Below are 18,887 nucleotides of genomic sequence, written 5' to 3' on the forward strand. Positions count from 1 at the left end.
TTACTGTTCAGGTTTGTAATGCTTTATGCTGGTTAATACCAGCTAATGCTCGATGCGGAGATTATGAGTGCTGGTGATTTTCCTATATGTATTATCGTCATATCTATCTCTCCCTGATTCATCTAGTCTGAACATGGAGTGCTTTTTTGTAAACAGAAAAGAGATCATTTTAACAAAGAAAAAATCTTGGCCCGCTTTTTTTTTTTTTTTAATTTTAATACTCAGTTAAGAGGGGTCGGTCCTCGTGAAGTCCTTCCAAGGCAGCCACTGAGCTAGGAACTTCCCCAATCAATATTTACCTTCCTGCCTCACTGGCAGCCTGTGCCAACTGATAACCCCTCTGAAGAATTTTCTGGAGTTGAATCGCGAAGGCCCTACTTCGGGTCTCGCTTGCTTCGGCGAAGGCGCCTTCTATTTTGTTAATTCTGCCACGTACATATTCCAACTCTTGCAAGCCCTGGCAGGTCTGTGCTCAACTGATACCCAGGTGCAGACCAGGTAAATAACTGTCCCCAAAAGCTCCCCACATGCAGGGCCTCGGTCCTCGGGCCACTTGCAAACCCAATCCCTCACTCCGTGGACAAAGGAGACAGCCTCCCCTATAAAGTTACCCCATGGGATTGCGGGAGCTCTACATGTGTTCACCTAAGCTTTGTTTATATCCCTTCGAACAAAGGCACAGAAAGCCACCCGGGCAGCAAGGTGCGTCCAGCACTGAGCATGTCTCCGGGAGCACTGTCCTGAGTGTAATGTAACTCTCTCCCATCACCTTCACCCCCGCTGTCCCAACTTTTTAAAACCCAACTGATTACAAGTGTTGTTCAAGGTTACTGAACTAGAAAAACAAACCACGCCATGGTTGGTGCGTTCCTAATTACAGACGGGACTGTGTTCGGAACAATTGTTTTTGTACCTCGACATTTCTCTGAGCCTCCATCAGGAAGTGGGCTGTTTCTCTCTGGCCACTCATAAGAAAGGATTACTGACAATCTAGAAACCGCTATCAGCTTTCTTTTCCATCCCGAACTAATATGAAACCATTTCTCAAGTATCAGCTTTTCCAGCGAAAGTCTTTAGCGGCTGACGTTGCATCATAAAAGCAACCTCGCCAGATTTGACCCCGAGGTATGCGCTCTCTCCCGATCGTATTCCAGCGAAGAATATTGTCTGTGGCTGCTTCCAAGGGGGAGGAAGGAATATAGAAGCAGGGGCCGTTCATGTTCTCACTCGGAGCAGGAGCCTGTAAGTTAACACCACGGATTCTTCCCTTTGTCGTTTTTCGTTGTGTCGTCATGGTTAAGCGGCTCAGCGAGTTCCGCCTGCGGGGTCTGCAGCCGTCCACCCAAATTTAAAACGAGCCAGCTGAACCGAGCAAGCTGGATTGATACCGTTCACGGTGTGGTCCTCAGTGAGATGAATGAGAAGGCATTTTCCACTGGTACCCACCCGGACTAGGCTTCGTGAGCAAAAGAACTGCTTCTCGTGCCGTGTAGACCAGCCCTGCATTTGCCCCCTACAACAACTTCCACGTCGCCTTTGCTGGGACAGTCCCCCAGCCTCGCCTAATTGTCCAAGGAAAATGAAACAAGAGAAAAAAGGAACCCCCCGCAATACTCCCATTAACACTAAAGGAGACATGGAAAATAGGAAAACACCTGGCCTTGCGCTTGCTAGATGTTTGCCGTGGAAACAATCTGTTCGTATTTAACGAGAAATGACATCATAAAGCGTTCACTGCCATCACCACGGCTCCTTGATCTCAGGAGTCGTACTTTCTCGGCTCCGAATGAAACTTCGGGGCCGCAGAAGGAAATTTTCTATGCAGAGGAGAATAGAGCTTACGGAGATAAAAAATGGCCCACGGGCTAGGGCTTGTGACAATGGCGTCAGGATCATCTTGTCATTGTGCCAGGCCTCCATCTTTCCCGAACGCCCTATACTTGCCAAAGGGCCAAGGTGCTATAAAATGCTTTAAAAACATTGTGTTTTAACAATGCCGTGCAGCGAAAACGGGTTGCTTTTAATGGCCATCTGTATAAAGTCTCTTTTTATTTAGGAAAATCTATTTTAAATTAAATATCATAAGCCCACGAGCCATAGCAAACAATATTTTTGACCATATGCTCTGAATTAATATGCCAAACATTGCGACCTCTATTTTCTTCATGACGTGGGTGTGGCGCTCCTGGACGGCAGGAGGGGAAGAATTTTCAATAAGGCCACCAACGATGGCATGGAACCAACAACCAGGCGTCCCCAGAGTTATCCCTCTTCCGAACGATCTCGACTCAGATCCACTTCCCTTTTAAGAAAGAAACTCCCTTTGATGCCTTTTTCTCTCTTGTCTTCACCCCCAGGAGCGCCAGCCAAAGGCAGCCACACTTGAGCTGACTTTGGAAAGTTGCCGGAATTCCTTTCATCTGTTGCTTGCCATCTGTTGGGGTGCGACGGTTCAAAAGCAAGTACTTTCATCAGGTGCTGGGCAGAAATGGCAACTTGGTGTTGATACCCTTGTGTGGGCCACTCCCCTCGTTGCCCTTGGCTGAGCTCCTTCCATTCGGTCCTCTGGTTCCTCCTGCAGCTCCCCTGCTGATGGAGATTGAAGAGAAGCATGGTTAGCACCCCACCCCCCACCCCCACCCCCACCCCCACCCCCACCCCCACCCCCACCCCACCGTGGGGAGGCTGAGCCCCACGGGGACCAAGAGTTCAGTGGGCTGTTGGCACTTGACTGAGGTAGGGGCGTCAAGAGGATTCACTTAGGAGTTGGCCCAGCTGCCTTCTGTCTTTGCAAACTGAGCATCGGATTGCTTGGGGACTGGTTGCATGGCAGTACAGGGTCCTCTGACCCCTGAATAAGGATTTCTGATTCTTTACAAGTTCGCAGGGCTTGACTGCACGTGGCTGGCATTCCTCCTCGAGGGGCGGTGGCACCGGAAGTTGCTTGGGGCTGTGGAATCGCTTTCTGCGCGCAGACTTGGAAACCACCCAGCGCGATCTAACGGTCTGTTCTTCCTTCCTGCGTTCTCCTTCCGGTCATTTCTTCTTTCCTTTGTCGCACCATCTCCCGGTCTACCGTGTTTCCTCTCTTCTGTCCCTCTTTTCTTTCTCCCTACTTTTTTGCGTTGATGACACCTTGGGTGTTGCCATGATTATTCTTAATATCCAGGATGAATTTATTGTTGTTTTGATAACTGCTCAGTGCCATCCAATTCACAGGGATCACTGTCGAGGCTTAAAACAGAGACTTGGGTATTATCGCCCCCAGTTTAGAAATGAGAAAAAGGATTCTGAGGGAGTTTACGTGAAATGCCTGAGAATCCACATTCTGGAGTGGTGAGGTGATCCACCCTGCATTCGTGGAGGTCCAAATCCATATTCTTTCTCCTGTGCCTTAATGGTGGTCATATGCCATGTTTGCGTCTCCTTTTTTTTTTTTTTTTTTGTAAAATGACTTATATGGAGGGGAAATGGGTAGGGGGATGGGTTGAGTGGGTGTCGGGCATTAAGGAGGGCGTTTTTCGGGATGAACCCTGGGTGTCATATGTAAGAGAGAAATCATTGGGTTCTACTCCTGAAGCCAAGACTACACTGTATGTTAACTAGTGTGAATTTAAATTAAAAAAAATTAACACACACACACAAATAATACATAAAAATTCAAGTACCACATTAGCATAAAAGAGGCACCTGGATGGCTCAGTCGGTTAAGCGTCCGACTTTGGCTCCGGTCATGATCTCGCAGCCCATGAGCTCGAGTCCTGCTTTGGGCTCCGTGCTGACAGCTCAGAGCTTGGAGCCTGCTTCAGATTCTGTGTCTCCCTCTCTGTCCCTCCCCTGCTCATGCTCTGGCTTTCTCTGTCTCTTAAAAATGAATAAAAAAAAACTTAAAAAAATTATCATTAAAAAATGACTTATATGGCTCCCTAATATTGTTGGATCTTTCCAACTGGGCTGTTTCTTCTTCCATGCATTTCTCCCTTCTCATGAATGCTTTTTAAACTCTATTGTCTAAGTTATAAATCTTCTATTTGGCCACACAACAGGATCATAAAAAACGTGGTTAATCCCACTGAGTAACTCAAAAATCTATGTCTACTATCCCTACCTCACGCTAAGTTTAATTTTTTTTATTTTTTTTATTTATTTTTTTTTTAATTTTTTTTTTAACGTTTATTTATTTTTGAGACAGAGAGAAACAGAGCATGAATGGGGGAGGGGCAGAGAGAGAGGGAGACACAGAACCGGAAGCAGGCTCCAGGCTCTGAGCCATCAGCCCAGAGCCCGACGCGGGGCTCAAACTCACGGACCGCAAGATCGTGACCTGAGCCGAAGTCGGACGCTTAACCGACTGAGCCACCCAGGCGCCCCAGTTTAATTTTTTTTAAATGTTTATTTATTTTTGAGAGAGAGAGAGAGAGAGAGCGCGCACACAAGTCTGGGAGGGGCAGAGAGAGAGGGAGACACAGAATCCCAAGCAGGCTCCAGGCTCTGCACTGTCACTACAGAGCCCGATGAGGGGCTCGAACCCATGAACTGTGAGATCATGACCTTAGCTGAAGTCGGGTGCTCAACCGACTGAGCCACCCAGGCGCCCCTGAGTTGAAAAGTCACTTATTCAAGGTGGCCTTCCCTGACTCAGCACTTTGTCTTTGGGTGCATGGCTGTTCTCCGCCACTCACTCTACCTTTCTTTCATAGAACTTATTTAAGTTTAGAATTAAAATTGTAGTTAATATATCTCTCATCTACTAGACCGAAATGTGTATGGAGAGGGATCATGTCTAGTTCTGCTTTCTGTTTGGATATTTATTGGTCACCGCTTCAAAATCCTCTTGGTTCTACCACTTGTTCCAGCGGGGGTGACTTGTCCCAGGCCGTCCCTGACAGGCTTCGAACAATTGCAGTTGGCCATTGTCCAGCCTTGGGCCTCGTGCCCTGGACGTGGGGGAAAGAGACTGCTGACTTTTGCCAAATATGTCTCCCGGCCTCCTTTGCCCGCTGTTTTCCAGCTATTTAGACAGGTAGGAGGCATTGGTGGGAGATTGAAGGGTCCCTCTCTGTCTCTGCCTCTGGTGCAGCTTTGGCAGGAGCTAGGGGGAAGATTCTGTGGTTGTAGTTCTCATCCCACAGTCCTTCCCTGTCTGGTCTTCACTTCAGCTGGACAGTATCGGCTAATGTTCTACCCACCATAGGCACCTTTGCTTCTCACTGAGGACATATTCATTGTGGATTGAATTGTATCCCTAATAAAAAAGTATGTCCTAGTCCTACTAGAACCTTTAATATAATCTTATTTAGGGATAAGGTCTTTGTAGATGTGGTTAGTTAAGATGAGGTCAGACTGGATAGGGTGGGACCTCATCCAACATGACTGTATCCTTATAAGAAGAGGAGAGGGCAGGGGTATGGAGAGGGAATGGCATGTGAGTATGGAGGCAGAGATTAGAGCAAGGCATCCATCCACAAACCAAGGAGTGCCAAGGGTTGCTGATCATCTCCAGAATCTGGGAGACAGTTATGGAACAGTTCCCCCTTAAAGCCCTCACAAGGAAAAAAACCATGCGGACACCTTGATTTTGGACTTGTAGCCTCCAGAATTGTGGGTGAATAAACTTCTGTTGTTGTTTGTGGTAATGTGTTAAGGCAGTCCTAGGAAACTGATACGACCTCTTTTTCACGTGGTCCCTTCATGCCTTGCAGCTTGTGGCCATTGCTAATCTTGAGGCAGTTGCCTCTGTGTCCTGTAAAACAGACCTTACATTACCAGTAAAACCAATCCCTTGTATTAGGTTCCCACTATTTGAAATACCTGGAGCAGTTTCAGCTTGTCTGATGGGGCACTGAGTTATAGTATAATATAATATCTAACATTCAGAATATGCTTCTCATACACCAGGAATTGATCAAGTATCTTACCCACATTGTTTCACGTAATCTTCACACGAATCCTACAACAGAAGTGCTATGTTTCCATGGGCTGAACAGATGGGGAGAATGTGGCAGAGAGGTTATGTGACCTGCCAAGGACATTTAACTAGTTAGGCACAAACAAGGGATTCAAACCCAGGGCCGGCTGACTCCAAAACTCATGCTTTTAAGCACTGCCTTGTTCTCCCTAGCCTGGCTCCAAAGTCAACAGTTAAAGTGTATAACATCTGTGATGTACCCTATGGTCCATCCTTTCCCTGTGTCCCCATTGCAGGGGACAGTCCAGCTTGTGCCCTGCCCCAGAGGCCTGACTGACACTGCCTCTAGTCTCACACCCCCTTGAATCCTTTGCAGCATCACTTAGGAAGTGCTTCCTGCCTTCCATCGTTTCTGTTTCATCTTCAAGAACTCAAAGGGATTTGTTATTCAAGAGTGCATCTTCGCTCAGAGTTGGCTTGACTTATATTTTAAAATCCATTAGTTTGCTAAGGTTGCTGTAACAAAGTATCATACAACAACTGAAATGTATTGTCCCACGGTTCTGGAGGTGAGACCTCTGAGGGCGAGGTGTGACCAGGGCTCCTTCCTTGGAGAGTTGAGGGGGAATCTGCTTCATGCCTCTCGTCTAGCTTCTGCTGGCTTGCTGGCAATTTTTGGAGTTTGGGACTTGTAGAAGCATCTCCCCAATCTCTGTTTTCATGGTCACACAGCACGTTCCTTGCACTTATGTCTGTGTCCTATATTCTTTTTTTTTTTTTTTTTTAACAACACCAGCCCTACTCCAGGATGACCTCATTTTAACTGTGTCTTCAGTTACTCTGTTTTTGGAAGGCCACATTCTGAGGTATGGTGGATGAGAACGTCAATGTATGAGTTTCGGAGGGATAGCAATTCAACCCATCATAAATATTATATAGAGAAATGCAGACAGAATAAATTTGCAAACACCTGCTTACTTATACATATGTTGGTCGAGTTGAAACATCTTTTCCATTTTTGCTTCATATTTCTTTTGTTAAGAAAACCAAACGTTATAGGTACAGCTGAAGATAAATTGTATGTATCATTTCCATGCAAGTTTTTATATTTTTATCACCTGCAAAGGAACTCATAAGCAGCATGTAACCTGGTTTTACATTTTAAGAAACTATTATAATGATTTCATACTCTGTGTGTCCTTCTGTTAGGATTTATTGCTGTTAAAACCTACAGCCCTAATTCATTTAGCTTTTGTATGATATTTTATTATGGGGGGGGGCACCTGGGTGACTCAGTCGGTTAAGCATCGACTTCGGCTCAGGTCATGATCTCACGGTCCGTGAGTTCGAGCCCCACGTTGGGCTCTGTCCTATCAGTTCAGAGCCTGGAACCTGCTTCGGATTCTGTGTCTCCCTCTCTTTCTGTCCCTCCCCCATTCACACTCGGTCTCTTCTCTAAAAAAAAAAAAAAAAAAAGAATAAACGTTAAAAAAATTAAAAACAACATTTTATTATAGGAATATACAACAATATATTCATCTGTGGTTCTATTAATGGACACTCAGTTTGTTTTCAGAAATAGTGCTAGAACAACCCCTCTAGGACTTGTCCCATTGTGCGTATAAATGGGTTTCTGTTGGGCATACACATATCTTAAATTTGCTAAGTTTTGCCCAATCTAAAATGGTGATCCCAGCTTATTCCTCTATTAGAAGCATAGGAGAGATACCACCCTCCACCTTTCCATTAGCACTTGGTGTTTCCAGAGATTAGATTTTTTTGTCGTTTATTATGTTTTTTATTTCAAATTTTAATGTATTTTGTTTTATTTTATTTTATTTTATTTTATTTTATTTTATTTTATTTTTTTATTTTTTGAGAGAGAGACATACACAGAGAGCACGGACCAGGGGAGGGGCGGAGAGAGAGGGAGACAGAGAATCCCAAGCAGGCTCCACGCCAATCTTCGCAAAGCCAGACGTGGGGCTGGGTCTCACGAACCCTGAGATCGTGACCTAAGCCGAGGTCAAGAGTTGGACGCTAAATTGATTCACCGAGGATCCCCAAGTTTACTATGATTTTAATTGGATTTGTACTTCCCTGCTAATTCTGGAGGAGATTGAGCATCTTTCTACATATTTACGGGTCATTTCAGTTTTCTCTGTTTATCCATGGTTTCTATCCTTTGCCCTTTATACTTTCTAGACACTTGTCCTTGTTTGTTATGTGCACTGAAAATATTTTCCCATAGGCTGTGGCTTGTCCTTTCACTTGGTTTAACACCATTTTGTCGCGGCCGTTCTACAGAAATGTTAATTCTAATGACATAAAATTAATCATCCTTTTATTTTATGGCTTGTACTTTGTGTAACTTGTTTAAGAAATGCCTGTTTAACCTGAATTACTTGGTCCAACCTTTAAAGAGTCCACATTCGGGGCGCCTGGGTGGCTCGTTTGGTTGAGCGTCTGACTTCAGCTCAGGTCACGATCTCACGGTCCGCGGGTTCGAGCCCCACGTCGGGCTCTGGGCTGATGGCTCAGGGCCTGGAGCCTGCTTCCGATTCTGTTTCTCCTTCTCTCTCTGCATCTCCTCTCTTCATGCTCTGTCTCAAAAATAAAGAAAAAAAAAACGTTAAAAAAAATTAAAAAAAAAAAGTTATCTTAAAAAAAAAAAAAAAAGAGTCCACATTCCCACCACTTTACTTGGGAACTCGTTCCTTTTCTAAACACCTTCCAGAAAAATATCTGGGCTCCCAGGAGACTGTCTTGTGCATGACTCTCTCACACTCTCTGCCTCTTCCAGTGTCTAAAACTTCTCTCTTCTCAAATCTCACATCAAAATCTCACCTAGTATTTCCCAAAGTGTATTTCTCAAGATGTAGATCCACAAAATAGGTCATAATAAAAGTTATCTGTGGTCAATTAAGTTTAGGGGAAACTCGCCTACTATATAATGCATAGCGAGCACATTAAAGTCTCTCAAGAGTCCTGCAGCAGAGAAACTTTAACCATAACAAGCTTAGTGTTTCTCCTTCAACCACTGAATCTTCTTTTGGGTAATACCTACTATCATCTTGTAGAACTAATATTTTCTTGAATAAATACTCCTTGGATTGTTGCAAATTTTAATTTCTGGGCTTCAGAAGAAGTCAATTTTGATCAGTTTGCCTGTGTTTTCGTTCCTTTCTGGAGGAGTAGATTTTCAGATTTCCACCATTCTGGAAGCTTTGTCTCCTAGAAATAATATATTAAGATACGCTTAGACTAATCCTGACGTCTCCTTTCCTGTAAAACCATCTATCAAGGCTGTATTTCTCACTCATTCCTTCTTCAGATCCCTTTGCGTGCAGGGTCTCTCTTGAACTGTGGACAAATTCCATGCAGCTTCCTGGGGTCCATGCATATGACAGTGATTATGGAAGGGGCTGTTACAATCGCCTTACACCTGTCTGAGGGCTAGAACCAAAAGATAAGAAATAAAAAGCATTGGCAAGGATGTAGAGAAAAAGGAACCTTCACGCACTGTTGGTGGTAGGAATGTGAATTCGGTGCAGCCACCTTGGAAAACAGTATGGAGTCTCCTCAAAACTTAAAAATGGAAATACTGTACAATTGAGGAATTCCACCACCACCAAAGAAAATGAAAACACTGCTTCAAAAAGATGCATGCACCCTTATGTTCATTGCAGCATTATTTACGATGGCCAAGATATGGAAGCAACGCATGCGTTTATTGATAGATGAATGAATCAAGAAGATGTATAGGCAAGGAAACATTACTCAGACATAGAAAAGAAAGAACTCTTGCCAGTCGCGACCACATGGATGGAGCTGGAGGGCATTATGCTGAGTGAGATAATTCGGACACAGCAATTCAAATACCGTATGATTTTACTTATATGCGGAGTCTAAAAAGCAAAACAAACAAGTGAAAAACCAACAACAAAAAAACGCAGAAACAGACCCCTAAATACAGAGAACCAACTGATAGTTGCCGGGGGTCGGGGCGGGGAGGGCTTGGGAGATGGGCAGAATGGGTGAAGGAGAGTGGGGGGTAAGGGGTTCCAGTTATGGGATGAGTAAGTCACGGGAATGAAAGATTCAGCACAGGGAATATCGTCAACGATGTTGTAATAGGTGTAGTGACAGAGGGTAGCTACGCTTGTCGTGAGCAGAGCATCATGTATAAACTTGTTGAATCGTTATGTTGTGTGCCTGAAACTAATGTAATATTGGGTGTCAACCATACTTCAGTAAAACACATCTGATAGTTGGAAAGTGGCAAAAAAAACAATACATGAAATATAAATTATTTAACGATGGTAAACAGAAGGACTATTACATGTTTTTCTTGTTTCTCATTGTGTCATAAAGTTCAACGCTTTTTTTTTTTGTTCAGAAAGCTAGAAGCCAGATTACACACTGGTTGTATTTTCCAAGTGTTTGTTAATAGGTGAGTTATTGGACTTCAGGACACATTTTCCTGCAGAAACAACATTCTACAACAGTTTACCAGACTTTCACGTGCATACAAATCGCCTGGGGGCCTTGTTAAAATGCAGAGTCTGGGGGCACCTGGGTGGCTCAGTCGGTTGAGCATCTTAGGATCTCAGGTCATGAGCGTCAGGTCATGATCTCACAATTCGTGAGTTCAGGCCCCACATCGGGCTTTGCGCTGGCAGCCCGGAGCCTGCCTGGGGATTCTCTCTCTCTCCCTCTCTCTCTCTGCCCCTCCTCTCTCTGTCTCCCAAAATCAGTTAAAAAAACTTTAAACAAAAACGCAGAGTCTGGTTCAGTAGGTCTTGGCTGGGGCCTGTGGTTGGCATTTCTAAGCAGAATGCCCGTGCTGATGGTCTGCATATCACAATATAGGTATCCGGGTTCCACGATTATCTACCGTAGGGCATGTTGCCTCTCTGGGAAATGCACTAAGTTCTCATCTGGGGGAAAATGTGTCCCTGAAACACCAGATATAAGGATAATGCATGGCGAAAAATCTTCAGATTTCCATGAAAACTACGCGTCGCCCCATGACAAAAATTAAGGAAGCTCTTGAGGGCTCTGTGTAAATCAACAACCAAATGGGTTGTGCCAGCATGTCACCGGATGTTCACGTTCATGTAGCACTGCCTCCTCTGGCAATCTCTCCCCCGCGCAAGAGCTGTCACTGAGGGGAAATAGACAGAGTCCGGTGTGGACTGTATGTGCCCATTACTTGTGGATCTCAGAGTATCTAGCACAGTGCGAGGAGGGGCCGAATGTGAGCTACTTGCTTAGTTTCTAGATTGGGACGTCTGATCCTGGTTGACTTAATTGTGTAGTGGACCCGCCCCTGAGCTTAGAATAAAATCCAAACCCCTGGGTATGGCCTGGGTAACACCCGATTCGTCTGAGCGACCCCTGCCTGTCTCTTTGGCTTTGATCCTCTACCATACCACCCTTTCGTGATGGCACTTCATCTACCTGAATTCTTTCTGCTTCTCATTATCCTAAACTTGTCCCCCTTAAAAAAAAAAAAAAAAAAATCAAACTCATGGGGCCCCTGGGTGGCTCAGTCGGTTAAGAGTCCGACTTTGGCTCAGGTCACGATCTCGCGGTCTGTGAATTCGAGCCCCGCGTCGGGCTCTGTGCTGACAGCTCAGAGCCTGGAGCCTGCTTCAGATTCTGTGTCTCCCTCTCTCTGCCCCTCCCCCGTTCATGCTCTGTCTCTCTCTGTCTCAAAAATAAATAAACATTAAAAAAAAAATTAAAAAAAAAAAAACTCACAGGTTATTTAGCCTTGCTGTGTCATCTGCCCAGAAAGAGAGCGTCTAGAACTTCACGCTGCTGGTTTCCACTTGTCGTTCACGTATCAGCTTAGATGTCGTCTCTACAGGGAAGCGTTTCATGACCTATCCATCCACCACTGACCATCCTCTTTTATTTTATTCATAGCATTACTACTACCTTAAGAGATTGGGGTTTATGCGTGTAGTAGAAGTTACAGACCCTGACCAGATCTCCTTGCCTGGCTGGGATGCCCCTTCCCCTTCCTTCCTTTTCACTGCTAATGGCCCACAGCTGCCTACTTGTCCCTAGAATTGCTCTTGGCCAACAGGAGCCACCCAGCCCAGGGATGCCTAGGAGGCTGGAATGGCGCACACGGATCCAGCAAGCTGGCTTGCAACCAATGACTCACTCCTTAGTGAGTCGAAAAGCAGTGCCTCAAGCTGGGTGAGCTTTGGGGGCCATTCACGCTTCAGAGCTGCCCTGGGATTAGGCTGAGGCTACAATCAGCTTTGCTAGCTTCTTGCCCTGCCCTCTTCCACCATCCGCACCTCTTTACACATCCCCTGTGAGACTTGCTTCTGGAGTCTTCGATAAATCACCCTCACAACAATCCTCATCTCAGATGCTTTTTCTAGAGAACGCTGCTTAGCCAATGTATTTCTTACTTTATTTTTTCTTTTAAGGTTTATTCATTTTTCAGAGACCGTCAGACAGAGTGTGAGTGGGGGAAGGGAAAAGAGAGAGGGAGACACAGAAATTCCAAAGTGGTCTCCAGGCTCTGAGCTGTCTGCACAGAGCCCGACACGGGGCTCGAACTCACGGACCGTGAGATCATGATCTGAGATGAAGTCGGAAGCTTAACGGACTGAGCCACCCAGGCACCCCTAGCCAATGTATTTATTAATTTTTTTCTTAAAAAAAAATTTTTTTAACGTTTTTATTTATTTTTGAGACAGAGAGAGACAGAGCATGAGCAGGGGAGGGGCAGAGAGAGAGGGAGACACAGAATCGGAAGCAGGCTCCAGGCTCTGAGCTGTCAGCACAGAGCCCGACTCGGGGCTCGAACTCACAGACCGCGAGATCGTGACCTGAGCCGAAGTCGTCGGACACTCAACCGACTGAGCCACCCAGGCGCCCCAGCCAATGTATCTCTTAACCTGTTTACCATCTCTCTTCCCCATTAGAGTCTAAGCTCTAACCTTGCTCCCTTCATGGGAACAGAGACATTGTTTTACCCACTCCTGTTTTCCCAGCACAATGCCTGTTACATAGTAGATGCTTAATAAAGACGTGTCGAATAAATGGGTTTCTATAATCAGCTTCAGAGTAACGGCAGTTCAGCATTAACACTAGAGTTATAACCCACCCATCAACCCCAGCCCCCAAACGGATATGCTGAGTCGCATTAGAAACAAGTGTATATCCCTCTGCGTGAAGTGCACTGTAAGTTTGCTTTCCTTGTTTTTCTCCTTATGAAATGCAAAACCATAAAACGCTGGGGGTGGGGTGAGGATGTCAAAGCCACCCCACAATACGCCTCCTTCAAGTATCTGATTACACAAAGTCCTCAAAGAATATGATTAATGTAACTAAGCCATATTCACACTCTGACATTCTTCCCAGCCAAACACATATTTTAGCCTCACCCCGTCCCTTTCAACAAATAAGCTGTTTTGAAAATGATTTCCAGGGCGATGTCTGTTGCCATAGGAATGACATTAAATGAAAAGGACAGAAAATATAGAGGGTGATAAACTGCATGCTTGGATGAGACACTTGACTTGGAAGCCTGTGTTCAAATGAGGCATACATGCCAAGATTTTTATGAAAGACAAAATTAAAATGTATCGCTATCAAGCTGTAACTGACAAGGTATTGTGTGGCGGGCTGTTAACATACTGCTCCATATATTTATTGTTTGTCATTTTACTGGCCCTGACAAAGGTCTCTCAGTGTTGTAAATCACACCATTAAATCTGCCACGAGCAACAGAGGCTGCTGGAAAGAAGAGAAAGAAAGCGTGGTGTTGAATCTCAGTGTATGATACATGCTGGGTGAGCTTGTGTGTCCTCCAAGGAGACTTCCCCTCCGGGCTGACACTTTGATAAGTGTCAGATTGTTGGCTTTTGACCCCTCGAAAAGAGCGGGGGGGGGGGGAAGTAACAAAAGCATGGACTCTTCCCCCATCGTGGTTCCAATCGCCCCTAATGTTGCCGTTCAGAAAAATGACCAGAAATTGCCTCCCACCTCCCTTCCATTTTATGCTCATTTTGGGTACAAGACCTCAGAGGCTCGGGGGGGCCCTGTGGATGTGTCCTGCCTGAGCTGGCTTTTCTTGTTGCCTTGGAGGTGTGCTTGGGTTGCCCTGAGCCTTCCCTCTCCACCAGTCAAGACCTGTCTGTTCTTGAACCGCGGAAGTGGGAATGACACCACTGGTGATCTCTCTGCGTAGCCAGATCTCCGAAGACTTGACCTCTCCACCTCCCCATCCTTCTTTCCAGACACTGATGTCGTGGAGACACTGCCAAGAAGCTGGGCGGTCGCGGTGCTATGGAGACTGGGAAGAAGAACATCCAAAGGCAGATTCGGATCTGAGTTGAGCCATGGCTTCTCCGCGAAGAGCTGTGTGATTTGGGCAAGTTTTGAACCCACCCCGCGGACCGTCGTCTCCTCACCTGTTTCAAAAAAAAAAGAGGTGTTGCATTCCGATTATTTGTAGGTTGCTTTCCAGTTCCGACTTTAAATTCAATTAAGGGCCTGTGAGAGGCATTTTACCGCCTCTGGAAAGGACTCGCCTACATCATCCAGAATACATCTCCATCAGAAGAGGGTCTATGTGAAGAACAATCAGGCAGTGTGCTGATGTCTCCCGAGGAAAGAAGAAAAAGGAAAAGAGGAAAGCACCGCTTCCGGTGTCTAAACTTGGGAGTGGGAAAACAAAAATCCAATCACTGGTCTGCAGTGGGGACAGTGTTTTCAGGACTCATTAAATGTGGGAGAGTTTCCTGCCAACGCTTTTCAGGAATGTCTACACTTATTTTTATGACACAAATGGATGTTTTAGGCATCAGGCTTAAAAGATCAGACAACGTTCACCTGCCCATCTATGGTGCAGAGTATCTTTTTCCTGAAACTTTCTATCCTAAGAACCACCTCGATGTTATTTGAAGGTCTCCTTGCACAAAAATTAAGAAGTGGGTTCTTAAACCTTTTGGGGGCGTACGATTGATGTTTTGGTCAGATAGTGTCAGAATTTTGTACATGCATGCTTCAAAATCAGCAATTTGTATGCTGAGTTTGCAATAATCCTATAGCTACAGATTTGAGGGAAAGTGAAAATTGCCCAGATTGGGAAAACTTCGGCCAGCAAGCGAACCACACCAATCTTTCATTGATTCCCTGTTGTAATCAAGCCCCCCTTGGCCTTGGAACTGCCTGGAGAAGCTTTTTAAAGAAGAATTGGAAAATAGCAAAATTCCAAGCGTCTGTTTGGAGTTGATCCCTAGGCTTTGGTTCTGGTTCAGTACTACTGATTTTCTGCGTTCCCAATGGAGTTCATCAGTGCTGCCCAAGAGATCAGGTTCTGGAATCCGACAGAGTTGAAGTCACAGCGCCACCATCCACTTGCTGTGTCACTTTGGACTTTTATTTTTCTTTCCGAGCTTTGTTTTTCTCATCTGTAAAATAGGATTGTTGTGATTCAATGAGATAAAGCCTGCAAAACCCGATTTACTGCATACTAGGGACATGATGAATCTTAAATATCATTGATTTTTAGGATTCACTGCAATTCTGGAAAAGTTCAAGTAATATCTGAAAGTTTTGACTTGCCCCACGTATGAGAGCAAAGTAATGCGACATATGCTGTCATGATTATAAGACTAATATTAAATCCACTGTGATGATAGCTCTCAAAGCAATCTGAGACATAGGCAGTAGAGACACAAATAAAGAAGTGATTGTTATTTTGATTTTTATCCTGTCTTGTGTTCCAGACCAGAAAATCTTCAAGTAAGATACAATGACAGCTTTACTTATCACCGGATTACGGACAATTTTTTTTGAATATCATTTAAAAGTATTAAGGATGAAAAATGAACTGCGTCTGATATCCACAGCGTTGGCCAATTAACAAAAACTTAAACCTGTTGTCCCCTTCTTTGCCAATTGGGAACAATTCTACACCAACAACTGAGATCTTGTATGTTCGGAGTTGAAAGTGGTATCTGAGCCTAGGTCTCTAAAGTGGGAGAATACCCAGCTGCATGACATTTCCAATCCTTATGCAAATTAAAGCTATTAATATCTTCCCACGCTCAAGGAGGTCCCATCAAAGAGTATCTAACCTATTTCAACATATCAAAATATTCAAATATATTTAGACTCTATGCAGAGAATATTCAAATGTATTTTCTTTAAAAAACATTATTTTTTTAAGTTTATTTGTTTATTTTGAGGGGGTGGGGCAGAGAGAGAGAGAGAAAATCCCCACCCGGCCATCACTGTCAGTGCGGAGCCGGATGTGGGCCTCAGACTCACAAACTGAGATCGTGACCTGAGCCGAAGTCAGATACTTAACCGGCTGAACCACCCAGGAGCCCCTTCAAATTTATTTTTTATTTAGACAACTCGAATTCATATTCTGTTTAGAACTTTAAAAAACCGAGTATGAGATACACGTTTCAAAAGAAAAAAAAGTGCAAAAGAAATACGTATAGTAAACCAAAGGAAATACACATAGCCTACACCCATAGATAATCGAGGAAACAAAAATTGACATAAGGATGTGCTACTTTTCTTTTACCACTTTGGCAGAAGAGAGATAAGGCTATCCAGTCAGTCGGGGGTGATGGGAAAAAATCTCCTTGGTCTATCGCTGGTGGGTTTGCCTCTTCGTGGGGAACTTCTAGATAATCTGGGCTCTCATTTTTATAACTTTCTTTTTTTGCTGAATATTTTTAAAAAGATGTATTCCTTGGGGCACCTGGGTGGCTCAGTCGGTTAAGCATCTGACTCAGTGTCGGCTCGGGTCCCGATCGCAAGGTTTATGAGATTGAACCCCGTGTCAGGCTGTGTTCTGACAGTGTGGGGCCTGCTTTGGATTCCCTCTCCCTCTCTTTCTCTCAAAATAATAAAAAAAAATAAAAAATAAAAAATGCATTCATTTAACGATGAGGAAAAATCATGAAATGATTTTCATTTTCTGAAACCACCCTAAAAATGTATTTGATAGTATTGTATAAGTGCTGATTCACAAGTTTGTTTGCTAGGTTTTTTTGGTTGTTTGGGTTTTTTTTACTGTTGTTTTTTGTTTTTGTTTTTTGCTACCCTTTGTGTTGAGATTTTAGTTGGGATAGAGACGTTTGGATGAACGTATCTCACTGAGGGTGGTCCTTTAATGTTCTAAATTTCTGTGTCCCCATAGAGTTGCTTTTGATGTTAACTTACTCAGAATTTCCTTGAAGATGAAGTTACCTCCATAAACAGAATTAATTAAACACAAACAACAAATTGTCTTGTTTACATTTTAAGAAAAAATAGGGGCGCCTGGGTGGCTCAGTCGGTTGAGCGTCCGACTTTGGCTCAGGTCATGATCCCCCCAGTTTGGGGGTTCGAGCCCCGCATCCGGCTCTGTGCTGACCGCTCGGAGCCTGGAGCCTGCTTCGGATTGTGTCTGTTTCTCTCTCTGCCCCTCCCCCGCTCAGGCTTTGGCTCACTCTGTTTCTCAAAAACAAATAAATGTAAAAAAAAAAAAAATTTTTTTTTTTTCAAATAGAGTCAAAATTTCCAATATTGCTATGAGCTAAAGGCTGGATCGCATACTGAATTTTAGCGGGGGGTAGGGGGGAAGGCTAGAGAAAAAGTTTGAGTACATCTTAGAGGCCTATCCAATAATTATTATCTCTCTGTTTGAGTGGCTCAATATTTATAATTCACATTTATTTTTCACTCCCGTCAAGTCCAACTGATAGAAGTTGGGGTGGAGGCTACTCTGGGCAGCCATTCAGGGGCCCAGGCGGATGGAGGGTCTCCATCTTTACTGCAAGGCATCCAAGGGCTTCCACCACCGGGTATGAAGACGAAGGTAGAAGATCACTCGGGCAGTTCAACGAGCCAAGCCTGGAAATGGTGCTCACCACTCCTGCCCACACTCTACCACCTTGGGTAGCACTTATCTCCTGGCCACCCGATCCGTTGAGAGAGGCTGGGGCCACAGTCTGGCCATGTGCGGAGGGGAAACGGAATTAGCTATGGCAAACGGCAAGCCATTCTGCCACAACCTCTAATACCTCGTATGTTCCATGAAGCTATGATAGTCAAGGTATTTATCACATTCAGAGCATTCAAGTCACTTTCCTTCCTTCTTTCCTGCTAGCGGTTCCCAGATGCTTCTCCTGGAGTTTTTCATCATTTCCCACTCTCCTGCTCCCTGACTGCCACAGGGCTTGGTGTCACTCTTCACAGACATTCATTTTACTAATGCATTCCCTAAACCTTTCTCCCAGCTTTCCTCGTCATTTTGGTATCTTCTACCTGAGCAGCACACCTCACAATAACAACTACTCTTTGTAGACTACCTTTAGGTGCAACGTTTAGACACATTTTACACGATGTCATCAGGACATTGGGACAAAGCCATAGAATAAGGTGTATTTTTTTCTTTTTTTTTTTTTTTTTTAATTTTTTTTAACGTTTATTTATTTTTGAGACAGAGAGAGACCGAGCATGAACGGGGGAGGGTCAGAGAGAGGGAGACACAGAATCTGAAACAGGCTCCAGGCTCCGAGCTGTCAGCGCAGAGCCCGACGCGGGGCTCAAACTCACGGACCGTGAGATCATGACCTGAGCCGAAGTCGGCCTCTTAACCGACTGGGCCACCCAGGCGCCCCGAATAAAGTGTATTTTAAAAAATATTTATTTATTTTGAGAGAGAGAGAGAGAGAGAGAGAGAGAGAGACTGCACGTGTGTGGGTGAGGGTCAGAGAGAGAGGGAGAGAGAATCCCAAGCAGGGACAGTGTAGAGCCTGAATGAAGCTCCATCCCACGAACCATGAGATCATGACCTGAGCGGAAGTCAAGAGTCAGAGGCTTAACCCACTGAGCCACCCAGACGCCCCAGGAGTAAGTTTTAATAATCCTTCTGTGAATGAGGAATTAAGGCATAGATGTGACGAACCAAATGACCGAGGCCACACAAGTAATAATGGGT

This window comes from Panthera leo, chromosome E2 (assembly GCF_018350215.1).
Source record: "Panthera leo isolate Ple1 chromosome E2, P.leo_Ple1_pat1.1, whole genome shotgun sequence".
In the NCBI taxonomy this organism is placed as follows: Eukaryota; Metazoa; Chordata; class Mammalia; order Carnivora; family Felidae; genus Panthera; species Panthera leo.